Raw genomic sequence first — 27720 nt, 5'->3', positions numbered from 1 at the left:
GAAGTTTGCTGAGCTACAGCTATTTGCCGTTGTTAGACTGAAACGTCCTTTCATCTCTGCAATCTCATTCAGTCCCCCACCATCGTGGGGACACAGGCGAAACACTATAAATAACTGAGCCTTTTCATGTCAGCTGGTACAAATACCAGCCACTTTGAACAATCTGACCTTTCTTGGGGATTCTGACCAATCTGCAGTGGAAGACGGCTAATATCTTTCAGGATTTTCCATGGTTAAGGTACATATAAAAATTGCTGGCTGTTTGTGTGCACTCCAAATGCTTTCTGGCTTGTTTAATCTGGCTGTGACACTTTGTTCTGTGGTTAAAAAATGAAAGTAACATCTCAGTTAATGATTTTTGATGAAATGCATTATTCTCACAGCTATTTTTAAACACCACAGAAGGCAAATCAATCTAACACACCTACAAGACTAATATTTTAATAAACTAACAGAGACAGTGGTCTAAAGCCATGGTATTTTCCCTCTGAACTCTTGTTTTTAAATGAAACCCTGTGAGGTTACCTTGGCATTCCTTTGCGTGAAGAAAGCAAAACCTAGAAAATAAATGGCTGCTGCTGTCTCCTGAAGTTCATCTTCAGCTTTAAATGGAAAACAAAATAGAAAATAGCTGAAGCTTCATAATTAGCTGATGAAGAATGTTACTGGAGAAGGTATTAAATGATTGTGAGATTTCCCTTTCTTCCACACACCTGTTAAATGGAATGTGATAATGCCTCTCATTAATATCTTAGACAAGTCAGAGGGGATATATCCTTGATCAGGAGATATCCTTTTAATACTTACTGCTATAGTTCATTCTGGAATATAGGACAAATCTTGCCTCTGTGAGAAACTGAAGATACTGACCCTGTTATTAGTCATTGTAACCAGAAAGCTAAAGTTTATCAAGTATGGAAAATAATCCAGACTATGGCTTGCTTCCTAGCTTTGCTAGAAGCTGTACTGAAATTTCCAGAGGATTTTTCATGTCTGGCATCACCCTATTCATTCACATTGTAGCTGAGAGGTTCATCCCCAGCTGCCCCATTTATAGGATGCATAGCAAAAAAGATCACAGATTTCACCCTCTGGGAGAAAGAGCCTAGGGAAGTAAACCCTGGGAAAAAATTAGGCTGTTCACTGAGCAAGGCACTACCTGACAGGAGCAGGAGTGGCTGTATCCAGCTCACCAGATCTGTTAGGTTCCATAAGCCACTTTGCAAACCCTCAGGAGCACAGTGCTCATTTGTTTCCAGACAGATGTTCATTTGTTTCAGGATAACAAATTTCAAAAATATATACATAGATCAGAAAGGTATTTTGGTCTAAAATACATTTTAGACTTTTACCATGCACTTTTGGGGGGGTTTGCTCTCTTCCATTTTGCCCTTTTGCAGCTTAAAGACAAGTTCCCTGTTACAATTAGTTGTGAAGCTGTTACCTAATAGAAGATGCTCAAGAGCACAGAGCACAGGTCCTCATTCGGTAGGGTGAATATCTCTGGGCTGGGACTGCAGAATGAATTCCCTATCATGATATCCTTGTGTCAGCTCTTAAGTTGCCATGAATAAGCAAAGCAGTGTGATGGTGAAAGAGTATTTGCCTCCTTGCTGTTGCAGAGTAAAGCTGGAGATAATGACATTATGAAAGTGCATGCAAAAACATTTGTCTTCAAACAAGTAGAGACTGATGTGAAATTAGAGGAGTGCTAAACTGTTTTAAAATGCAATAGATTTGAAGAACATCAATGAGGAAAGGTGAGGAAGGACCAGAGGGAAGGGGGTCAGCTAGAACACTTCCCCATCTCCCTGCATTGCTTTCCCTGCTTCCCAAAAAGAGCAGGCAAGTTCTCCTACAGCTTCTGGGCAAACCTCACAGAGAGCCTCAACCCTCGACTGTGCTGGGCAGCCCGCAGCCAATGCAGCCACTTACTTCTTAGCCCAGCTCTCCCTGTCGAAGCTGAATTTGCTCTCAGCTCTGTGTTGTGCTCAAGCGAGTGGCTGTGCTTTTATGTTTGCCCCTTCGCAGTGAATTGACAAGATTTTCAGACACGTTTCTCAGGGACTGTGCTGTGGCTGTAGCTCAGGCCAGGAGTTGTGGCAGGGAGAACAGAGTGACCCCATGACCGGCATTAGCGGCACTCACTCTATTAAAGGCAGCCCTCAGAAAAGGAGAGAGTTACTTGAATGTCAATTAAAATGCTTCAGTGATTTAAGTGGGCAACTTCCATGCACTGCTTTGTAACGCTACACCCCTCCGTCTCCAGTTCACAGCACTGCTCGTACAGCAGCCCCTAGTAGGTGCCTTTATGCAACAGCATTGACAGTGACCTTAATCAGGGATCGTTCAACTATTCTCCTCTCCTGAAATTCGTAACTCTATCTGATTTCTCTGCGGGAGAAGATGAGACAAGGAGGAGAGGGAAGGAGCAGCTCATTGACCACCCAGCACGAAGGAAGAACCTGAAATTACTTTGTTAGCCTTGAATCTTCTTGGTGCACATCCCAGGAGAAAAGCGAGGGACAAAGTTTAAAAAAGCAGGAGATGTGACACCTGCCGTGGATAAGAGTTTACTAGCGTCTAACAGCAGAACCAGAGGGACCTTGCTCCCTGCCGGAGCGGGAAGCACACTGTAGCCTGGAGCAGGTGCAAGCGATGCTCCTCCGCAGCCACTGCCGGGGAGGACAACAGGGCCCTTGTTACCGGAGCCACTGCTGTCCTGGGGCTCTGTGGGCCACCACCACCCTGCTTGCAAACACTGTCCCAGCAGCCCACGGCCGGAGGCACCACCGGCACCCAGCACACGCAGCGAAAGGCTGGGGGGTGACGTCCTGGCAGCCAGCACCACGCCAGCAGACGTTTCGGCAGCTGTGCCTGCTAACTTATGGGAAAGGATGACTTTTGTCACTTGCCTCATCTCAGACACGCTGCAAAGATCAGCTGAAAGCTTTTAATGGTCCCTTGATGCTGAGCCTGCAGATACAGGGAGATAGCGAGTATAATAAACTTTCAAAATATGATCTAACCCTGTAACACATCAAATGTGTATCTTAAGTGTAGCCAGTGGAGCTGAATGGAAACAAACACACCATTTCAAACCAGACCACACACAGCAAGATAATGCACATGACTAATTTTGATGACTGATTTCATATAAATAATGCACCAAGATGAGCAGATGTACTGTAATATCCCTTCATTCCACCCCTTTAATTAACTTTACATTGAGACTCCAACTGGAAGTGGCTAATAAAGTGTTTGCTTTTTACTACTTAGATTAAAAGTACATCCTGTCCTTACCGAAAACAGTGAGAAACTGCATGAAACCTAGGGAACAGCCTGCTTAATGCCATTCGAAATAGTGTCAGCCTTATAGCGCTTAGCTGGGTGGCAAAGAAGAAATAACAGGTGTAGATAAGGAGTGGGAAGACTACGGTATTATGGTCGCTCCACGTTGTAAATTGCTATGGGAACCAAACAGTTTTGTTCTAGATCAGTTTTGCCACCTACACAAAAGGGGAATAAGACACAGATAACCCTACAGCTGAGTTCTGTTCTTCTGATGTCTGGCAATGTTTAAATGAACTCATGAAGGAAGTGTTGAGTAGCGAAAGACAAATGACCTTTTCCATCTGGGAGACGTCTTAAAATCTTAAAGCTGCAACGCTTGTGTTTATCAGAAGAGAATGAAGGGGAAATGCAGGTGAGGAAGAGAGAAGCCAAATCCACGCTATCTGAATTCAAAGAGGATGGCAGGATTTAAATGAGCTAGTGACCTTCAGGAAACTGATCCCAGTGTTGATGGATCACTATATATAGAGTGCAAACTAATAGGTCAGCTGTTGCCTCTTCACTGTACAAAAAGTAAGATTTCCTACTGCTCCAAAGACAGAAACTTTAAATGGCTTGAGTGAAGCAATTTGAACACTTACTACACCATCCCCAGGGATTTTCAAACTCTTTTGCAAATAAGGCAGGCAGGTAGGGCAGACAAGTTCTCCCATGTTGTCATTACTGATGGAAAAACTGATACACAAAGATGTGACATAACTTGTCCCAGAAAACCTCCCTAAGAGGGACTCTCATCACTTGCTTCTAAGGTATGTGATTAACCACCAGCCACCTTTCCCTTTTAACAAGTTCCATTGGCTTTCACATTGGAACTGTGTGGAACCACAGATTTCATGTATTTTTTTTTAATACTAAGCTATCAATTAGTCCACATTTACTCAAAACAGTGCCCAGGGTCTCTTTATAGGTCTATAAACCTGAGAAGACCTATTTGTGACTTTGGGCTGAGATTCAAGTTTTGAAGGAACAGTGAATGTGGGGTAATTTTTATCAGTACTTCAACTTTCATACTTAATTCTCATATTCTTCATTTGAAAGTGCCTGAAGGAAGGCAACTTGCAGATTTCCAAGGCCTTTCTCTGTTCCAACCTTGATCCCAAATTTTGACTCTACCAAGGCTGACAGCCCCTCCATGCAGCATTCTTAATACCAACATCTCAGCTATTAGTTGGGCTGGACCTTCCAAGACTCATTAACAATCCAAGGTACATTTACAAGATCCATCTGTAATGGATATTGCCCCTCTGTCACACCATGCTGTAGCAGAGCAAAACACTACAACAGTATCAAAGCTGGATAGAGAAAGCTAATAACAGCAAACAGAACAAGAAAAAATAAATAATAAAAGGATTACGCACTGCATGGAAAGCTTCCCAAGGTTCAGTATGACTGTGGGAAAGAATTCATAATCCCAGGTTTCATTCAGATCATTTCTGGGAACAAAGGCACCTGTATTTAAATCAGCGTTGTTGATTTTGGCAAACCATGATCAAATAGAACAGAAAAGAACAGAAAAGACGGTACGAATCTGATTATCCCTCGGCATATAATTTTTGGTGCTTCACACATCCTCTCTACCCTCCCAGCATACATCTTGTCATGACCTGGCATCCTTTGTTTTGCACCACATCTTTTTTGATTAAGTGAAAGCTGAGATCTGAAAATATCCTTAAGATGGTAATAGGGTGAGTATGAGAGAGAGCTCTGTAGCTGGAGTGAGCAGTCTTCACAGGGGCAGCCCTCCCACCTGCCAAGTCTCACCACAGTCTCCTGTCCCCTGGATCCTTTTGGAACCCACTCTGAGAAAAACTCAGTCATATGTTTAGTTAATTTTAAACTAAAAACCAACCAGAAGACAACCAGAGTTAATAGTACCCATTTAAATTAGAAGTTCTCCCGTAGATGGAAAAAGTCCTTGGCTGGATTTCTCAGCAGCTGGAAACGCACATAACTCTTCTCAGCCCAGAGGCTGTTTCACAGTAGCTGAGCACCTTCCCCAGTGCTTCTTTCCAAAGGTATCGAGAAAACCAAGATGGGAAGATTAATAAATACTGGAATCATTCAATAAAATGTTAGCAAGATAAGAATAGCTAGAGAAAGCAATAGCTAGTGAGGAGAAATGGGGGGCTGGCACAGGATCCCTCCACAAGGAGGAACTGGGGACTGTTGCATGGGCACTGCTCCTGAAAATAAAAATGTAGCACCTCAGCATGCCCCCGAAGACCTAAAGCATTTTGCAAGCAGAAAGAAGTGCTACAAGCTTAAAAGTGTCATTCAGTACTGAACTGTAGCATGAGAGAAAAACAGCATCTATTCAATAGCTGTTTGGGACAGAAAGTGAAAAACAACATGACCATTGAAACGGCAGGAGGAATTTCTGGTAGGCAGCGCATAATTAGCCAAGTTGGCCTGTGGCCAGGACATGGAGGTTAGTCATCTCCTTTTGTGAAAAGTACCATCATATCTTCAGTGACTAAGAGCATTCAGGACTTTGGGTATATGTCTAATCCAGAAGATGGATAACGATGCTAAAGAGGAAACATCAGAGGCGAGTATGATCATAAACAGGGAGGGTATGCAAGATATCTTCCAGATAGAGGGGGGAAAATGGAGCTCTAGGCACTGGCCAAAACAAACAGGAGTCACCATGAGTGGATGGGGGTCATTCCAGGCTACTATGCGAATTACATCAGGAACCGGCATTGCCCTCCACGTGGCTGCGCAACGTTTTGCTTTAACACTTGAATGTCACTGGCAGAACAAGACAAAAATGCTGCATCCACAGTCAAAGAAAGCCAAGAAGGAAACTCAGGGAGATAGAAATTACGGGTCTGATTTCACTTGGGAAAACAATTAAGAATTATTTATCGAGGATGAACTAATGGATCTTTATTTTTAGAGGAGAGCTTTGGGGAATTTTAAGAGTTTCCCGCTCTTAGCTTATATTTAAATAATAAATAAGTATCTATCTAAGTTCTGGGGAAAGCTCAAGACAGCAGTTCATCCGCTTGCAGCCAGGCCACAAGAAATTGTTTTCAAAATTGAAACAATGAGAATAACTAGCGTTCCTGGAGTCAGTTCAGATGTTCTGCCATCTTTTCAGAAAACATACAAGTAAATAATTTCACTTACTGTTCTTGTGGGGGTCTGCCCTGCTAAGGCAGGGGAGTACCCCAAAACAAACATTTCTGAAACTATAGGATCGATCAGTAACACATCATTCAGCAGGAGAGTCTGCAACTGTGAAAAATAACTCCTGCAAAAATAATCCTGATGGATCGTCAGCCATCGACAGACTGAACAAGCCTGGATACAAATGCACTTGTATGGAAGTTTCTCTATGGCTAGTATTTGATCCGAAAGAAGGGCTGAAAATTAAACCCGATGCTTTTCATCTGCTTCAAACTCCAACTAAAATGCAGACCCGCAAAGCTAGCCCTGATTATTTACTTTAAAAACAATATGTGCTTTGTTTTAACTACAGGCTTTAACTCTCTCTGCAAGCTATTTATAGGGATTGTGTCTTTCTCTAGCATTTCGCACACACACTGCAGCAAAAGGTCATTCATAAGTATATATCAAAAGTGGGAGACAGTGAAGAGGCATGCTAATCAGACTTGCTCCTAACCACTTGCTGTTCAAAGAGCAGAGCGGGGCGAGATACTAATGTATTTGACCCTTCAAAAGCTTAGTAGCCAATTAGCTTTCTAAAGGCTATGATGAACTGCACTCATTTACTGTGCATCCACACATTCAACTGTCATGTTTAACAAGCAGCAGGACCACCTACAGCTGCCCAGCAAGGCCCTTTGCATACTTAAAGCCGAGGCTGCGTATGTAGTCAGCAGAGAGGAAAAAAGATGTAAAAAGCACAGCTTGGGATGACTTCCGCAAACAACACAATGTCATTTGCAAAACTGTAAGATTCCAGTCAGTCCCATAATTCTCCAAAGCCTTTCTTGAATTCCCAGGAATGGCTCTAGAACATCATTTCTCTTCGCTGCGTCAAAGGCAGGTCTTAGGTTTCCTTCCAGAGCACCACAGTCATAACCCCCAGAAAACTCAAGGTGATGCTTGACATCTTTGTTGCGAAGATCATTCCTAAAATGCCAGGCAACATCTGAAGCTGTTCCAGGTTTGTTTGACATGTCTAGCTCGTGTTTCCCCAGGCCGTGTCACTGCATGCTTGGCCAGTATTGGAGCCCACCGTGTCAGATGCTTCATTCCCATCCAGAACTCAGGAACTAGCAGTACAGATTGGCTGGTTTTCTTCTTAGATATCAAAGTAAGCAGCCAGGGCTCACAAAGCAATGTCCAGGTAGGTAAATGCAGAGATAGATTATCAGAGACTCCTTCTACCCTCAGCATCCTTCAGCCAGTGCAACACTGGATGATGAGCAGGGCTGACAGCACGGCAGCCAAATGGGACAGTCATGAACCCCCTTTGTCTGAGAAATAACTGCACATACTTAGTCAGCTACTAGTGAAGGGCATTTAATTGGGCTGGTACCAAGTCACTGAAGCACTTAACGTATTCTGAAGTCACATATGTCCCACACAAGTGAAGCATGTCCTTGGCAGGCAGCTGAATCGGAACAGAGTTAAACACACGCTTAAATATAAGCACATACGTAAGTGTCTCGCTGAACTGTGGCTGTGGTGACATTCATACTACTAGCCAAGGTGTCAAGCAGAATCATGTATTAGTTCCTTCTCTCTCCCCATTTACTTTATTTTATTTATTATTTTTTTTTGTATCGGAGTCCCATCAAGAGAAGTTGAGCTTCATACCAAGTAAGCACAAGTAATCAGTCTTATTTAATAAACAGAAAAATTAGGTGAGAAGGACAATGGTGACTGGGAAATTGGAGAAAGATGTTGACATCTTATTTTTAAAGCCCCTGATTTTTTAAAAAGTGCTGTATTTCAGCCCTTGGCACCCGTGATTACGCAAAGATAAGGCATTGCATTCAGCCACTTTGAGCTAAAATTTTCTTTAAAAATTTCCAGTAAGCTAAACTTAAGGGAAAGTCAGGGATGTTTGTTTCATGAAATAAAAGGAAAGTCTCCCCTTTTAAGTAGCAAAGCAAGAGATGGGGAATGTTGCTTTTTTCTCAATATAGACCAGTTATGCTGCTGAGCTCTCAAAACTTCATACGCTTTTTACGTCTCTCGGTTGAGCTGCTGTGATCTGCCTAACATCATTTCAGTCCCATGTCAATTGGAGGGCTACATCTAAGACTCAGCCATAATTCATCAGGATCAGATGGCAGCCAGTCCTGAATGCATCTCCTGAGAGCTGGGACACTTCTCACCCGTCATGGAGCAAAAACAGTTATCTGAAGCTACCCACCTGCTCCAGGGCCACTTTGTCAAATATGATACTTCAGGGGGTGATACCTACCTGTCATACTAATTTTTTGGATGTTGACACAGTGGTTGGAGTGAACATCTGTTGCTGCTACTCTGCTGTGATCTCGTTTAGACTCACCAGAAGCAAGGATGAAAACACATTTCAGTGCTTCCCTTCTGGCTGCTCCACCTGAGAAACCCTCTGCGTCCCTTCTGAGCAGCTGAGCAGCTGTGACCAGATGACACCTTATCCCCTTCTCTCTTTGAAATGTCAGTTGAATTCCCACCTACTCACTCACGAAATCCTCACTGCTAGTGGCCTTCCCCTGGCTATCTAGCTGTGCCCATGACCATTTTCCCATCCTCTCATATAAATATCTCGACACCCAAATCAAGAGGAAATTAGACCATTTGCTTTGTAGCTGATAGAAACTGTGGAGTTCAGGTTTGGGTATATAGGAATTGTCACACAGTCCAGAAGGGGAACACCTGCCTTTAAGCAGTGAGAGGCAGCAATAGGAGAGGAGCCTGAGCTGTGCCCAAGCTTTAAAGCGGGTAACTTCAAAGAAGTTTCTGTTGGAAATTTTTTTCCTATATCCCATCTACCAGATATTTGCATAATTTACAATGCAAAGGCTTTGGCTTTCAATCTTTTTTCAATTTTTCCTTTCAAATGTTTGGAAGGTGGTTGTTAGAAGGGTTCTTTGTTTCTTTCTTTTTTTTTGCTCACCTTAATAGTCCCTATGCAAGGATGATCTCTCCTGCCCTGAAATTCAGCTCATTACACTGATTGCCATATATGTCAAGGTACTTTTTTGTTTCATATAAATATCTCGACACCCAAATCAAGAGGAAATTAGACCATTTGCTTTGTAGCTGATAGAAACTGTGGAGACGGCAAAAAAAAATGGCTGTAAATCACAGAGTGAAGCTCCAAGGTTGGGTGTCCCACTGAACAGGAGTGTGCTGAGATACTAGGACGTAAGATAACTAGTCTGTTAAAGCAACATACTGGAAGCAGTGGGCTGCAGCTGTCCTTCCTGCTATGGCTGCGTGCCTCCTGCAAACCATTTAGAGCGATGCATACTGCTCCTTATCTCTAGGATTTGCTCATTATTTGGGTTTTGGGGCTTTTGGGTCCTTTTTGTACTCTTCATACCTTGTTCCAGTTGTGCAAGCAAAAAAGAGTTCCCTTAGTAAGCAGCTTCAGTGCCTCAGGTAAGTTGAAAAATAGCACAGAAGAGCAGGCTCCACCACGGTGCGATGCTACTGTGAAAGAGGCACAGGCAGGGGAGGGAGGAGAGTTCGGCTGGGTAATGAAGAAAGGACAGTCTATATGGGTACCTGCTCACAGTTAAGCTGTGGGAAGCTGCCAGGCTCAGTTCTCACCCTGGATCTCAGCCTCAATGTCGGGTTTGGGTTGCAGGAGTGAAAACTCCAACCCAAACAGAAGCCCTGTCGGGCTTCAGGCTTAGATAGGGTATCAACCCTTCTTTCCCAAAGCTGACAGCCACTATGGGAGAGTGACAGATGCTTTCTCCCAACAGCCTCTTGCTTTAACAAACACCTTCTCCGCATCTAAGATGTAGCTGCCCCTCTGGACCGGAGACCCTCCATGTCATGCACAAAGCTTACATACAATGTAAATAATAAAGACATCAACATTATCACAGCTGCCTATGGAACAGACATTTTCTCAGTGCAATAGCTTCCAGAAGTTCAAAGCTTTGCAGGAACAGAATACACAAAATCTGTGTGTTTTAACTAATCAGTGTTTCCATCTCTATGTGATCGTTTTCTAAATTGCCATAAAAGTGGCACCAAGAGCACAGAAGATGACACCCTTCCGTCTGGGTGCTGTAATCACTCTGAATGCCTCTGAGCCGACTGCATAGCAAATGGGCACTGGAGATCTTAAATATCTCACTTTTCATCATCAAACATCACAAGCTAGTTCCTGTTTCCTTCTCAGTCACCTCTCCTGACTCTATCGGGCTATTGATGCAATGCTGAGTGATATGTGGCAGCACATTACTCTCAGTGGAGATTAATTATTTCTTTTTTAAGGCTCCTACAACCCCCATCCCCTCTGGGTCTCTCAGTTAGTAAAGCAGCATGTCAAAAACTAATGGGAAGGTGTGAGACATGACATGACTTTACGAGAAAAGAAAATTTGGGCCAAGGGAGATGGAGTTTGGATTTTGACAACGGACTCTGTTTTTCTGTTTGTTTCTTCCTCTGAATAGTATTTTTCTATTTTTAAATCTGAATGCGTTGCTGTGATTCATACTGTAATTGCTACAGGAAATCAGGAGGGACCGCACCTGTGTTGGACCATGAGGGAGCACAAAGTGATGCTGGTTCCTCCCCATACTGACTAATTCCCTTTGTCTGCTGTGCACAAACACCACTACCTGCCCGAAAGCCCTTCAGCCCCCAGATTTCCATTTACAGCTGTCTCCAGAGTGTTGCAAGAAAATATGATGGATGGGCAGAATTTTATTTCCATTAGAATGAAACCGACTGAATATTTCCATCTGCTTTATTAAAAATACTAGTTCTCGCTTTGCTTAATCTTAAAAAATGTGACGTGTTTCTGCAGCTGAGTTTGCATTTTGTCTAGGAGATGGATGCCTGAGGTGGAATGATTTTCTGTGGGAACAGAGCAAGGTGCGATCCAGCTTGGGAAAAAGAAGCTGATAGCCCCCCAGATACCATCTCCCCAAAGGGCTTGTACCTCAGGCTTTTGGCAAGGTGACCTCTGAAGTCCAACAACCAAGGCAGTCAGGGCAGTAACTGACACTGGAGACCTCCCTGTCATCCAAGCCTTGCTGTGAGGCTCCGCTTTGCTCCCTGGCCACGTCCAAACCCTGCAGAGCATCGCTCTCCCACCTTGATGGGTTTCTCTAATTCCTGCTGTTGACACACTGCTCATGATTTGTAGTTTTCATCTGTTTATAGAAGATTTCTGGGAGAGAGCACCGAAGCGTTCATATTTGATGGGCTGGGGCAGGGGGGGGGGCGGGGGGGGCGGGGGGGGAGCGGGATGGGGGGAACACATGAGAAGCACAGGAGCTTGGCATCTAACATAGGGGCCTGAGGGTGTAAAATCTGGGTGAACAACTGCTCCATCACAGTGCCTGTATAACTAAAACTCTGTCAAAGAATGGAGTTTGTTCAAGGTTTTTCTTCTTTTGCAGTGCTTTCCCTATTTCCCTCTTGTTTTCCCAGAAATAGAACATGACATTTATTTTACGGACAGCATGATCTTATGGCTATTCCCCTGTGATGGGGTAATCTGAACACAATTATGTTCTGTTGACAAAAAGTGATAAAAGTGTATTGTGTCAACACTCTGAACTAACAGATTTGTCATCTGCTCTACTCTCAGATAATAGAAACAGAATTAGAAAATACTCTGACAGACTTTATCCTCTTCTATGGTTAGGTAAGCCCCAGATCCGTGCTTGGTTACTGAACCCCAGTGTTCCTCTTCCAGCAAAATCTGCCTGGCTGTGTTTTAAATTTAAGTGTAAATTTTGTTTTGATGGACTTCTTTTGGCAGCTTATAGTTTATATGCTTATATTTGACCTAAGTTCTCCATTTCACTTCACTCCTCTTACTCCCATTTTTCTCCTTGGCTTTGGAAAATCCAACTTTTTTGTGTATCATTTTTGGCCATGCAAATTTCCTTCTAGAAAATATCTTTGACAATAATACCTGCATTACATCCTCCCGCCAGCCGACTCCTTCATGAGTTCATGGACAGCTATCTACCTGGACTGTTGTTTTCCCGAGACAGGCACCCACATTTGCCCATTATGTACATCCAGCCCTAAGTACACATAATTTTCTGTGGAAATATGTGCATACATTGTAACATAAAACACCATACCATGCTACGTCTGAAGACAAGTTGTGATTCCAACTCTTGGTTAGCTGGATGACAATTACTGCCTAAGTGCTAAAAAAATGATTATATCATTCAAGCAAAACAGAAAAAGCTTTTTCATGGCCAAAAAAAAGTGAATTCCAAAATTTCTGAAAAACATTTTGTTTTGCAACTGTGACTTCTGCACTGTTGAATGCCATTAAACATTGTTTTCATTCAAAAGGGGCATCTGCAATGTATATTAAGGCTTTCCAAAAATAGGAATCAATAGCCACCAGGTGCAAGTATTAAATGAGTCAAGCACGATAACATCTGGGCACCTGGCTAATGCCTGTCTGGAAAGATCGTGAACATTAGCCTCCTCATCAGAAGAGATGACAGGTACCATGAAGATGCTCTTAGCTTGCATGTCTGGTCCTTCCTCAGCTCATTCTCCCAGCTTCTAGGTTAAACACTATGTCAGACTGGGACTTCTAAAACTCAGCTCTTGTAAGACCACATACATCAGAAGTTATCAGAAGTCTACTCTAATTTGAGGTGCATGCCTCTCTCCTCCAGCCACTACAGCCCACTTTGCTCCTCAGCTTCTGCAGGGCACCAAGAAGCTTGTCCCCATGTAAGCAGCATTCTGCCCAGGCATCTCCTTTGGTCTGATACACTTGTTTGAACAGCAAAATGCAATCATTTTTGACAGCAGGGTGAAACAAACTGAGTATGTGCACATGAAGCGCTAGTGTTTATTCCTCTGATCCAGCTCCTGCCAGTGGGATTTTTTTACTGTGGGGGTGGAATCAAGGCATTTACATCCTGAAATGAGAATAATGGTCTGGAATACTGGTTTAAGGTATTTTGGCACCGTATTCTGATACCCATAGCAACCTTTAAAAAAAACTGAGCTGGACATTGCAATGGAAACTTAGCACCACCTACAATTTAATTCACAACCCAAATTTCCCAGAAGCCGCCACAGCTCGTTACCACACCTACAGAACCACTCTTGAAAGAGAGCACAGATCCGACTCGTGTTCTTCCTCCTTCTCTCTGACTGACAGCCAGACTTGGTGCTCAACAAAAGGATGCTGGGGGGGGGAAAACAGCTGAGATAAAAAAGATGCTAAAGTTCTTTTCAGAATTCCCTTAAAGCAGTAAATATATTGTGTAGCAAACAAGACTGGACAAAATGAAGCAATATCACTGCGGATAAGATTTTTGCTTACCCACCAGGTTGACCCTCTCTGTGCTACTGTGCCTTATCAAGTAAATCTCCTTGATTAAATTAATATTTGTCATGTTTTATAAGTAGCTGTCTTTCTATCCAAATGTACTTGACCATATCAAAACAAGCTGCGTACACCTAATGTGATTTATTTTACCAAAACCACTTAGTCCTAACTATAATAATTGTGTAAGGTTACACTCATATTTTTTGGTACAATTTGCTCATGATTTTAACACTAATCCGAAGTATCTTAGAATCCAAGCTACTCAGCTTGTAGCACTTGAATTTTCCACTGGAGTCAATGAGGCCATTATTCACATGCTTAAAATTAGGCATATGCTTAAGTGCTTCGCCTTTGGGATAAAGAGCCCATTTGGGACTCTTTGGTACTTAGCTCTGATAAAATCCATCAATCTTGCTTAGATGATTAAAACAAAAGCATCTTTCTCAGAACTTCCAACAGATGTTTTCATAAATTTTAACATACTTCTTTTCCCTCTCTCATTCATTTCCAGTACAAGTATTCCCTTAAAAGCTGAATGAGGAAATCTGTAAACTTAATGGAGGAGATTTATTTGGATAGAAAGACATCTAAAGAAGTATAACAGCACTTGCAATGATCACTGGCCAAATTCTGCACCCATTAACTTTCTTTATGCCTTTCCCCACTGCCAGATGCATCTGAGCAAACGAGATTTTCCAAAGTAACTATTGTCTTCTCTGAATCCCACAAAATCCTTCCTAACAGTCTCTGAGCAGTTTTTTAACAAACCAAGCGAGTGTGTAACTGTTCACTCCATATGTCTGAAGAGTATTCTTCCTTCCACCCGCCCCATTTCATTCTGTCGACAACATGCATTTTGTCGATCCTCTTACTGCAAATCATTCAGTCAATGAAACTGAAAGACATTTCAGCACATTTTTATCAACAGAATGTAATTTTGTGCAAATCATGCTGTCAACAGGAAAGAATGCCAAAAGAAAAGTGGAAGAACCCAAACTCATTTTGTCCACAAAAAATAAATTACAGTTTGCTTTTATTTTGTGCGTGTAGACAAAATGGAAATAGCAAAACTTCCCCATCTGTGGACAAAATTAAGATTGATCTCTTAATTCAGGAGACCAAATGGTGTTCAGTAGAAATAACCAACGCTATGAAGGACAGCTAGGATGCTGAGTCAGAATTTTTCCAGCACCGTACAACTTTCACTGTTTTCATTGTATCAGTGAAATGCCACCTGAGATATTTAATCCATTGTAGCAATATGTTCAGTGATGGGCTTGGATACAGGAAAGCAGGCTGAGCTAAATTAAAAGGCAGATGTTATTTTATTTTCCATTTGATGAATATCTCGGGTTGCTCCGCAGGTGCACATCCAGTGCTGTCTGGACAGTGCTCTCTGGTCACTGATGCTCATCGCAGCTTTGTGCCATAGCTGCGGCCACCTATTTATCTCTGTTGTGATGCTTTCATCCTTTTGTTGCTTCCAGTTTAGCTCTTGTTATTACAAAGCTTGTTCTTTCAGGAGTCATCTCTGTGCCTCAGGGTCCCAGTCTATGTGGCCCACTGATGGCTGGCACCATGCGACACAGTCCCGTGGCCACTAGAGCTCTGCAAGTCAAAGCCAAGACTGGTTTCAGTGACTGCCTTGCAATTGCTTTCCATCACAGGACTGAAGCCAGCTTCTACCTCCCAACAGCTACAGGTCCACACCAGGGACAGGACTCCTGCCTGGCCCTCTGTTAATGCCCAGCAAAACCCACCTAGACAGAGCAATTGGCTTCTCTAAAGATGCGGTGGAAACTGGCCCCTGGGAGAAGATGGTACAGGAGGATATTAAACCATTTGCTTTCCTACGCCTGCTCAGGTTTCACTTCAAGGAGTGCTTGATCAGCTGATGATGATTATGAACTTATTGTTTAAAAGGATGGCTCTTCAATGCTCTTCAATATTTTGATACTATTATTCTATGAACTAGAGTTATTTCTTAATATGGTAAAAAGCAACAATAACCTTCCTGGTTTTGGGGAGAATTTCACTGTGGTTTTTAGAACACCTTACTCCTTCCAGTTCTTCAGTGAATTGCTCAAATAAGGCCTTGGAGAAGTGAGAGTCCCAGAGCTTGTATGGGGCTGGAGGAGCAGAGGCGGTGGCTGTTATCCAGCATTTTAGAAATCAGAATAAGACTTACCACATGCCATTTTGGTACACACTGTGGGGGATAACAGATCATTTTCTCTATCAGTCCCCACTCTTTACTGGGGAAAGCGATGATCCAGCCAAATTCCCTGAATCCAGCTCATCCACAAGAGAAGGACGCACGGCGAGAAGGTACGCATTGTGCAGCATTAAAAATGTAACTGCTTTGAGACACGGGCCAGCACACTGACACCAAAAGCTGGCAGCAAATATGTCAGAGGGATCACGAAGTTGGCATGAGAGCGTTTCAGCTAATACAAGAGATTATTTTCAGGGCCTCGCTGCGTGCCAAGCACAACACAAAGCTGGCCACGGAGAGCAGCACTTCTGCTGGAGCCGTAGGGGGTGGCAGCAGAGCGGAGCAGGCGCTTGGGGAGAAACCTGGCTTGGGTTTTTCCCTCAGACAGCACCAGGGCTCTGCGGGGACCAGCTACTTTTTGGCTGTGTGGCACTGCTGTGTGTCCTAGCTCGTCTCTATTTGCTGGGGTTTGCCCAACGTGCCTATGGGATGGGTCACCTTCCTGACCTATATGCTGACATTGACACGGTTAGGAGGGGGCCTTGGTGCCTCCCTTTGCCTGCACCAGGCTGCTCCAGTGGATTTTGGATTTGAAAGCCTTCATTTTAGTTGACGTCAAGGACCTCTTCCTGTTTAACGCTTACCTGCCTTTCTATCCAGAGCAGTTCCAAAGGCGAGGAATCATTCATTAAAAGCATAGCATCACTTTAAAATGGTAGAGAGATTCAGTGGGAAGAGGTATCCTGAGGAATGAAAAAATAATTTCAGACCATTTTGCTGTGCATCTCATGGTACCTTCTCAGAATTATGGTTGTGCTGACAGTGCTGCACATTGAAAGAAGGATTTGTATCTGTGAGGCATAGGCAGCAAGCACCACAAAGCATTTGCTTGGTCTGGATCAACACAAATGTTCCTTTTTTTAAAAGCTATTACACCAAAGCCTTTCTGAGTAAGTGGACGAGTGCAACTGTACTTTCAGCCTGTACCTTCAGCCTGGCCATCCTTGTCCACTGGCATTAAATGCCCTCACCCTGACCAGTTCTGCTTGTGTGTGGTGCAGGGCTTATACAAACGCGGTGGACAGAGAGGAACTGAAACTTGTGCATCCATGTTTCCCCAACACATTGTATTGTGGCAGTCAGAATCAAGGTCTTGCTAACTAACCTGGGGTTTTGTTTATATGTTAACTTCAGCTTGCACAAAATCCTCAGTCCTGTCCTATCTGTGTCCACCCAACCCCACCTTTTCAACACAATTTTGAACAAAAGAGAGCAAACGAAGACCTGGGAATTTCCATGTTTTTCATAGCTGATTTCTTGTATGGACGTTACACAATTAAGTCAAAAGGAAAGCTGGAAATCTCACATCGATATGAAACGATACTACTTGCTGTAGGACACCTGGAAATCAAATCAGTAATTACTAACACAGAGACAGATTGTACATTCCCTGCTGGAATTTACCCACATCCTCATTCAATAGCAGCAATAAAATTATGGCAGTGGTGATCAGAAACAAATATTTAGATTACAACCTGTGTTGCTTGCCTATTATTCTGCCAGATGCAGCCCATCAGCACTTTTAATTTAGAGTGAAAATTGGGCAGAGAACAAAAGAAAATGGGGAGAGGATTTGAGTCATTACTTCATGGCTCAGCAGCAACTGGTGCAAAAGCCATGCCTCGTGCATGTTGATGGGAGTCAGTGCAGCATCTGCATTGGTCCCCCCTTCACTTCAAGGGAGTGGAGGCTCAAGATGGCTGTTTGAGAACAAGGTGCCTGCAGAAACTCATGAACTTTCCACTCAAGTGACCTGCTGAAGTTCATCCTGCTCCACCACTTTGTCAAGCAGACGGTTGCAAGGCCTCCTGGACCATCTTGTGATAAACACAGGATGCAGCCACATACACAGCTGGCCTGTGCCAGTCTCATCTATCAAGTGAATTGAAAATTTTGAGCTCCAGAATAGAACTAAGTCACCCCTTGGTACAAGTCTGATGGTAAGGACTGAGCTGCTGGTCTGGAGATGCACCTATCCGTCAATGTAAAGATGCCATTGGAGGAAAGAAAATTTAATATTGTTACACGTCATAGCAGTGGTCTCCCACATCACTGCAGATGTGCTGCTGTTGATATGCCAGACCACGGCCAGGAAGGACCAGTAAATACAGTGCTCACACAAAGCTATAGAGAGGCGCCTAGTACAGTCAGGGTCACCTGTTGAAGACTTTAGCTCCCAAAACTTCTGCAGAAAATGGCTATTTGTATTGACAAACTGAACTCCTAGTAATAGAAACCTGGAAACCTGGCCATTTGTTTTTAAATGGCAAAAGGCAGCTCCTGGCAATTTCTCACAGAAGCACAGAACAGTTCAGATTGGAAGGGACATCAGGAGATTTCTGGTCCAGCCTCCTGCTCAGAGCAGAAACAACATGGAATTCAGCCCAGGTTGCCCAAGGCTTTGTCCAGCCCAGCCCTCCAAATGCAGCATTTCTGGGAAACCTGATGTGGACAGGTCTCATGGTGATTTTCTTTTTTTTTTTTTTTTTTTTGTTAGTTGGAACCTCCTCTCTTTCAGTTTATTATCTCTCACGCTCCCCCCATTAAGCTCCTCTCTCTCAGTTAGGGCTGATTTTCTTGCATACATGTTACATGAGAGAAGCTTTCACTAATGGGAATCAATCAACATGTCCCAGTAATTCTAAGTGCACTATGGGGAAACAAAAACACAACTTTCAGACAGAGGTATCTGTTATGCAGCTAATTGATGCATAGTGGCATTATGGGGGAGTGTGGCCCCCTGAAGTCAAAGTGATTTACTGTGTTGTACATGAAGAATCTGCAAACCTTTTCAACGTCCAACATTTAAAAATCTGTGTATCTTCCAACATGCAAACCTAGAAAATGTTCACAGGGTCTTTTCATTGTTGGCACTTTTAATTGCTGGGGTTTTTTCTCATAATAAAATCAGTTCTGCTAATCACCATTCATGATATGGAACTTATTTCATTTGAACTGCAGTTCAGAGGAAAACGGTTATTGGTTTTATTCCTGTCCCAAAATACCTGCAACTGAATTCAAAGATGGACTTCAAACCACATCCTTTGCTAAAACTGGAGTTCAGTTCTCTGATGCTAACAGTTGGATTCAAACTTGATGTCACATCAGTCTTGGCAATCTACAAAAAAAAAAAAAAAAACCCAGTGACTTTCAACCCAAAAACCACCTGTATGCTAAATTGTTTCTTCAAAAAACAAATCCGGAGCAGGTATCTGCAAGGCTAGGGAAATCAGCAGAGCCTGGCCTCTCCGCTTCGCTCAAACAGCTGGCATTCCAGGAAAGACGCCAATAAAGGACTCTGGGGCGACTTTTGCCAAGTTGAGTTTTTAATTCATGTAGTTACATGACTGAATATAACATAGGTCTTTAAGGTTCAAAAAGAGAAAAGAAAATGGAAGTTTACCAAAATCCTGCAAGGTTTAGCTGGGGTGCTTTGGCTCCTTCTTCCCCTCATTGAGCACCTCTAAGCCAAGCTGGAAGGATGCAGAAATGAATCGGAAACCAAGGTATTTTGCCCTGAAGGGTATTAACAGAGGCTGATAATGTTCCCACTTTGTTTGTAGCCAAATTAAAATCCTTGGACTCTGCTCCACCACACGAAAAGATAAGCCCTACAAAACTAAGGGGAGCAAGGGCAGTGGAAAGCGATGAAGCCTTCCAGGTCAGCAGCCACGACAGGTTACCCATTAGAACAGAGCCAGGGAAAGACAGTTTGACAATGCTGAGCTGCCCAATTTTCTCATCACCTCCATTTCATGCTTTCCTTGAAGTGCTTTTACTCAGTGCTACAAATCACTGCCAGTGCCCTCTGCACTGGCTGGGACACCTTGTGCACAGGGATACCTTGTGCACAGGGATACCTTGGGCACAGGGACACCTTGTGCATATGACCATTCTGGGGGTGCCTCTGAGCATTATACCTGCTTTCAGAAGGTGGTGTACAACCTGCGCCCCACAGAGAGCCCTGCCAGCCCTCCTGCACAGCAGGTGCAGCCAGCCAGCTCACAGGCACCGTTAGTTTAATGAGCAGGAGCTAGGCTTTCCTCCATGTCTCACCCAGGGCTTCTCAAAGGCTCTCGCTCTGCATCTGAATTGCGCTCACTTCTAATGCATCCAGCAGATTTACACCTGTTGGTGGAGCAAGCCAAGAACATTTTGAAATTACCTGGCCTACAATTTTGGCCACCCTTTGCCTGCTGCGCATTTCCCTGATACATAGAATGAACTCATTCACTCCGGCTATTTGGATACACACCTCTCTTTTCCAAAACTGCTGGGTCTGTTTTAGCATAACTTTCAAGAACGCCTCTTAGTACAGAGAGTCATTGAAAACTACAGGACCATTAAAGCACCCAACAACCAGCTGCATTGCTCCAAAACTGATTTATTGAAATGGATTTGTGGAAAAAGGGATTTAACATGCCTACTCTTCCAATATAAATGACAGTGCAAAGCTGATCTGCTTTCTGGTTTGTTTGACTTATAGATTTTATATGGCACATGTCCCTGGAGGAATTTATTAAAACGCACTAACAATTATGGTATGGAAAGGGATATTGTGACCTGTTGCCTGCAGCCAGGCATCAGCTGAACCCCAGGGCTGACAGTGCCATGCACTTGCTGTGTGACCTCTGGAAGTCACTTGGCTTCCAGGAACTGAGTTGCACAGGTGAAAGGTGGCCTCAGCCCCCCCTTCCTATCTCCAGCAGCCCCGGGCTGCTAACACACTCAGCTAGGTCAGCTTGGGGCTGCCTCTGCTGCTGCCTGCATTGCCAATTGCTAGCCACTGCCATCAAAACACGAGGAACAGCACTTGTCTCAGTGGTATAGGATTAATTAATTTGCATGGACAATGGCATTTTGGAGATGCTGCACTCTGCCTAATTGCCAGGGACTGTAATAGGTCCCAAGTGCATCTTATTCTCTACAAAAGCGATGCTGCACAGACAAAACCATCTCCGAGCCCTCAGACTGCTGCATTATTACTGTGGCAAAAGGCTGTCTGACAGCAAGAGCCCTTTGAAGATGATGGCTGAATCAGCTTCCAGATATCAAAGGTTTGTTCTGGTTGCTGCAATGTGCAAGAGATTCCTGCTGCAGCGTCTCTGGGATAACCTCTCCGTTATGGTAAAGGTGGGAGCAGAAATGTCAAGATCCTAATGATGAAAAGGGAATTTTTGTGAAACTCATCACTGTGTGTCCAGAAATACTCCAGGCAGGATCCTGTTCCTCAGGAAGATCTGAGGATGTAGATGTGAGAGTGATTCTTTCCAGGGCTGTTCCTCAGGCTCAGCCTGCATTATCATTTAAAAAAATCACATGAAAGAGACTGAGAGAGGCTGGAGAACAGACACCTCCAAACAAAACTAAAATTCAAACATAAGGTAAGAAAGAGCGGGGCAAAAATGTCAGGCTTTCTCTGAGGAGCACAGAGCAAAGAGCAGGCACTACCTGCTGCGGCTGTTTTAAGACATCAGGTTGTCTCCACCCACGCTGTGTGCCAGCAAGCCTCAAACAGGCAAAAAAATACAGCTGTCTCTTCAAATCTCTGGGAGCATCACTTTCACCTTTTAAACCCTCTAGCCACCCAACCTGCATCACCTGCATGTCTCTGTGCAAAAGCCCAAGCATGCAAAACATGACACACACACCCCAAAGCAGCACCATGAAGGAAACTTCAAAGAGTTCCCTGAAGCCAGCGAAGAATTCACCTGTTGGAGGAAGGAAAAGATGAAAAGATGGGGAAAAGGGAACTGCAGTGGATACAGAGAGCTGTGATAGTGTGAAACGGGGCTTAGGAAATGCTGCTGGAGCTGCACAGCAATGGAATGACCTGCAAAGGGAGGTGCTACAGGATGGGCTTTTGAAGAAGCAAAGCCATGGTGGTCTGTAAGACACGGGCCATTGCTGGAGCCGCTGCAATGAAAAACATCACTGGAGTCCTTCTGCAGGACCCAAGTACTAAAGCAAAGCCCACGGCAGCAGCAGGGCTTGTTTGGAGATGGCAACACCCACCTTCATGCAGACAGGCTGCATTTGTCACGCAGAAGCAAGTTTTCTTTGCGCTCTGATGGGCTTTCAGTCACACCGGTGACATTTTGCAGCCTGAGAGCACTGTGTAGACGTTCATTCAATCGTTTCCCAAACATGCCCAGCTTCCTTGGCCAATACCCCGTGACCTACAGGTGCCTTAGCTGGGGACCTGTGCAAAGCTCCCCATGCATGTTTGGCATCCCTGGTCCCTACCCCACTGTCCCCATCCACCGGGCTCACGCTTCTGCTCCCATGATGGGCGAGACATGGGGGTTTGCACAAAAGGAGGCCCTGGAGAAACGCAGGTGTAGGACTGGAGTCTTCTATGCAGGGTAATGATACAAAATAGAGAAATAAAGCAAAGTCTGCAGTGCTTTCTCCATTCTTTCTGTATTTCTCATTTCCTGTTGCTATGCCATTCCCCAGGCAAATACAAAAGAAACAGCTTCCTCAGACACAAAAATGAGATTATTCAAAGAGCCCCTCTGTCTTCTCATATTTATTGTGATAGGCAGTGTTAGAAGTGTTTGACAACAACTCAATTATTCACAATGAATAGAAGCAGGATAGGCAGGCAATTATCCACTTTACCCATGTGAGAGACACCCATATTCAAAATCCACATTCAGAGAGATCCACATTATTTCCAAACCACTTTGCATATTTTTAATTACCAGCTTCAGTGTAGCTGGATGGTTATGACTCCAATCAGTGTGCTTTGGAAGGGCTGAGTGCTTGGTTTTAAGCCAAGCGTGCATTGTCTCATTCACATCAGCACGCTAATGTGAATTTGGGCTGTTCGGGTTATGTTTTAAGAAGCAGCCTCCAGAATAGTGCATATCGTTAGAAAACCTGATTAAAAATTTAATCAAAATACAAGAAATGAGAAAAATTCCCTTAAATATAGATTTCAATGAGGTGGAAAGATTGTATCAAATAATTGCATTACATGGAAGGTTTCTATCGTACAGCCTTTTCTTGAACATTTAAAAATCTTTAGAACTCACTTTCAAAACAAAAATTATTGCTTTTTCTATGTAAATGTTCTTACATAATATTTGAAATACACCTCATTAATATTTTAACTATTTTGAGCAACCTGAACTGTTCTTTCCGGCAGAAATATTTCTATGGTTTTCATTTGGTTTCTTTATTGGGTGAGAACATTTAACTGTGTCATAACAAGCTGAAAATCTAATGTCTACCCTGCTGAAGTAAATATATGTCCTCCTTTGTTATTTGCTCCCAAACATGATACCTTATTGTAGCCAAATTGGAGTTAAAAGGGGAATGGATTTAAGCAATATTTACTAGCTTTCAGCTGACTATGAGTTTATTACTCATGACAAAAATGGTAAACCACAGCTTAGGTCGTGGAACTACTCAATTTTAAAATTTGAAATTGCCTCTATAAGACATTTACATCCACTGTTGTGTGTGTTAGCAGAATATTCAGGATACAGGAATATTTTTTCCCTGTCTGAAGTCTTCTAAATTTCACCGTATCAGTATTATTCTTACCTCTTCAGCTGCTGAAGGAACGGATTAGATAGGATTCACGCCACCTTCTTTTTTTAAGAAATCCATAAAACTTTTAAATCAGCAAAAAGTATTACTAAGCATAATTTAAAACCTTAGAACCACAAGGCAAAAAAAAAAATAACCTATTATTTTAGTGATCTTGTAACTGAGGGAGAAGTTTCACTCGTTATTCTGAATGTACAACTTTACAGTGCCAGTGCCATAACTTCAGTAAAGTTACTCCTAATTTGCTGAGACGTAACAAGGAGCAGAGGTTCATCTATGGTACTTTTTACAGCTTCTTTTAGTTTTTACCCTATCCAATTCAAACTCCAAACACTTCCAAGCGTTTACACATCTCAGAGCAACCAGGCTCCAAGCACATGGGTTGCTCCTGAATGCACAAATATAACTGCAGCAAAAAGTCCCCCCTATGCCAGCCCTGAAGACTGGGTCAGCTGAGGTCAAAGGGTCAAGGGCAAGGACTTCAAACTGCTACCCAGTGTATTGTCTGAGGCTGTACACACACTAATCAGTTCAAGTTACTCTCAGTTCCCATCCTTGCTATCTACTTCTTTTCAAGTTTATTGCATGTTCTTCATCAATAGGTCTCAAAACGTTGACTAGGAGCTGGACAAAGAGAACATCTGGCCTGGACCTCAGCAAGGTCCCAGACCTCATCATCACCAGTTGTCCAAGGTGCAAAACCAGAATTCCTGACTCCAAAGGCATCATGCAGAGCCTGCCTGGCTGGGTCCAGCTGCAGCCAGGACCTCTGCAAAAATTGGGAGCCTGTAATAAAATCATGCAGGAGATCCCAGTAAAAAATAGGCAGATCTGTTCCACATTTTTCTTTTTAATTCCTGTAGCAGTATGTCCTTCAGGACACATTTGATGCCCAATGTGACACTGCTCTGTCTGTGTGGCACTGCTTTGTGATTTCGCTCTGTTTTGGGTTCTGCAGCACTGCAAGCTCTGTAAGGTCGTAGAGACAAAGCTCCCTTAAGTCAATGAGCCTTGGATTAGCTCTGAAAAGTTTCAGTGCCGTGACTACTACTTAATTTTTCTATTTTCCTTCTCGTTCTCCCAGAACGTCAATAAGAAAACTTGTTCAGGGAAATGGGGGTCTATATTTGCATATTTATCCAGTAACATTGTGGGTAACATTGGCTCATGTTATACAGTGTGTTTGTTTTCATTCTGCAGATTTCATCTGCTCATGGGGTTCAGTTATTTGACCTATATTAATATTTAATGGTACAAATACTTAAAATAAAAGTCCAGGCACAGCCAAGGCTTTTGGTAAGTCCGCTTTAAACAGCCACCCTTCATTAAAATCTGGCTCTGTTTGAAAGGTTTTGATTTCTTGCAGGGATTGAAACAAGGAGCAGTACTTTTGATGACTGTTCCATGACTGTTTGAATATTGTCTTGGCTAATATTGTTGCACATCAAGCCTACATTGTAAAAGACCTTTGTACAGTTCTTGATTTACTGAGCAGAAAAGATCTGCAGAAAAATGAAAGAGAAAAATCTCAGCTGGAATAATAAAATCGATCATTGTATCAAAGCAACGTCTGTTTTTACTTTGCAGTCAGGCTAGACCAGGATTTTAACACGAGCAGTTACTGACAATGTAATAAAATGTTGTCTTTCTCTTCCTTGTTTCCATAAACTAGTAACTTCTTAGGTTTTTCATGAAAGACTGTAAAAACAGATATTATTCCACTAACTCTGTCCTCTTCCAAAACAAGATTCTCCTGGGTTGCCTTAACCTCCTGAATTTCAACCAAAAAGCAATCTTTCCTGGCATGCCTGTAAAAGAAAATTCAGCCTATGAAAAGGGTAGGAGGCTCCTTGGCATTAAGATAAATTATCAGTATAGTACAGTTTGGTCTATAGATTTTTTTGCAGTGAAGCAGCATGAAAGCAAGTGACTGGCTTGCTATGAATCAGCCAGCTGCTTTTCAGTACCTCTTTCATTAATCCAGCGTATCTCAGCTTGCCTTTCACTCCTTGCACAGTGAAGAATATCCTTGTGTCTACCTTCCGTGAACAAAACGCACACTTTCGCCTCGGGCTAGGGATGTGTCGAGAAGTGGAGGAAAAAATATCAACCAAGTCTCTACAGAAAGAAAAACAATCTTTAGAAACACACTCAGCGTAACTATGTAAGACTCCTGAAAGTTGACGACATAAAGAAAAAAAAAAACAACCCGAACTTGGAGCAAATGTGCCATCAACTTGGATATGATGCAGTTAAAAGCACACAAAAGCTTTATACAAACTAATGAATTGATTTAAGGCTCCACTGGGTGATATACAATGACATATTATTTATGTAACCTGTGGTTTACTGTTCACGTAGTAATTTCCACCTCCCACCCTGTCAAATAGAAGAAACTTTTTCACCTTAAATCTTAGATGATGATGAGACCAAATAGCAGGAGAGGATGTATAAATGAAAGTAATTTAGTGAAGAAGGTTTGACTGACATGAAAAGACAATAAAAGTTATGATAATGTTAGGGATATCAAAGTGAAAGCCAGGTGGGCAGACGAGAATAGGCAAGTCCCCAAGTCAATCTGAAAGGCGTTCTTCAACACTGGGGAAAATCCAGCCATTTATTTTCCAGCTTATCACTCTGTGGGTCAAAAACTATGTATTAAATTTGGAGCACAAAGCCCTGCCTTGTCTAACAATTGTACTTATTGTAGAGACGGGCAGGGAGGTGGGGGAAGGGGAAGGCTTTCAAAAGCTCAACACATACTTTAAAGAAGATGATTTGGGCTTTTCTCTCTAAAAAACAGACCGTTTGAATCTCATCTCTCCTACTGTTCGGGGAGGCATATATTAAAATGCCTTTCTCCAGTGTCCATGATCACTTTTTATCGCAGCACGGTTTCCGCTGTTTCTCAGTTCCCTGGGTGGTAGTCACCATCTCCATCGAGGGAACCGCCTGGCTCCTGGAAGTGTTCCCGCATGGCACTGCAAGACCTGGATTTTGAGAATAACTTAAGAAATTAAGCTCTGAACATCATCTGAGGCTCTGAAAACTATGTCTGAAACTATTAAGCTGCCCACCCAATGCTTAGTGCATAGGTTAGCCCAGCAAATGCAGTCGGTCTTCAGCTGGGTGAGACCCTTACAGACAGTAAGTGGCTACGACGCAGCAGATCAGCTCCCCAGATCAGAGCGCTGCCAGCTCGTGGGGGAGCCAGGCTGCGTGAGTGATGGGTGCCAGGCACAGGGGGGCTGAAAGGTTGGGGTCCCTCTGCTACTGTGGTTCCAGGAGATCTCCCTTGCCACCCAACAGGAATTCCGTTGGTACAGGGACCAGCATCAGAGAGACCTGGCTGCTGGATTTGTACAGTGCTGACACCCAGTTATCCACAGAAGGGTCTTGCTCTGTCTGAGATGGACTTGACAGATGTTTAGACATTTTATAATTAAAAACAGAGAAGAAGCAAACATTCAAAAAACCCATGGGTACTTCAGTTGTGTGAGGGAGCCTACACTTCAGTAATATTCCTTTTCCTTCCCGTTGGATTCATGGATGGCTCTGTCCCTGTTTTTATAACTGCCCTGCAAAAATATTAAAAAAATTGGCTGGGAAGAGATTTTTTGCTTGAGTCTCTTTCCATTTTAAGTTTCCATCTCCTGAGACAAAAACCAGAAAGCCCTGCTGAGAACGGAGTAAATAACAGTCCCAGTGATTAACCTCTCTCCTTTTAAAGCACACAGTCAGGTGTTCTGAGCACTGGGCTGAGCCCCTCCAGCCTAACCCTGCCAAGCTGGAAGCAAAAAGGGTTTTTTTCATGCTTACGGGGCCGGGGCGGGGGGGGGGGGGGGGGGGGGGGGGCGCAGGAAGTGCAAGACATTGTTCTCCAGGACAGAAAGGGCAGGAAGGTTTCTGTTCTGAACCTGCTATTTTTGGGAGCAATCCAGTGAGTCAGCGGAGAGCCCCTCTGCACGCTGACATGAAGGAAATCCCAGCTCTGGGTGTTGCTTCCTAACGTGCTCCAAGCTCAGCTGAGAACAATACGCGTGTGGCGTTTCCAGCAGGGGCA

The sequence above is a fragment of the Falco cherrug genome, chromosome 4 (genome assembly GCF_023634085.1).
Source record: "Falco cherrug isolate bFalChe1 chromosome 4, bFalChe1.pri, whole genome shotgun sequence".
NCBI classification, from domain to species: domain Eukaryota; kingdom Metazoa; phylum Chordata; class Aves; order Falconiformes; family Falconidae; genus Falco; species Falco cherrug.
Note: the sequence above shows the minus strand (reverse complement) of the source record.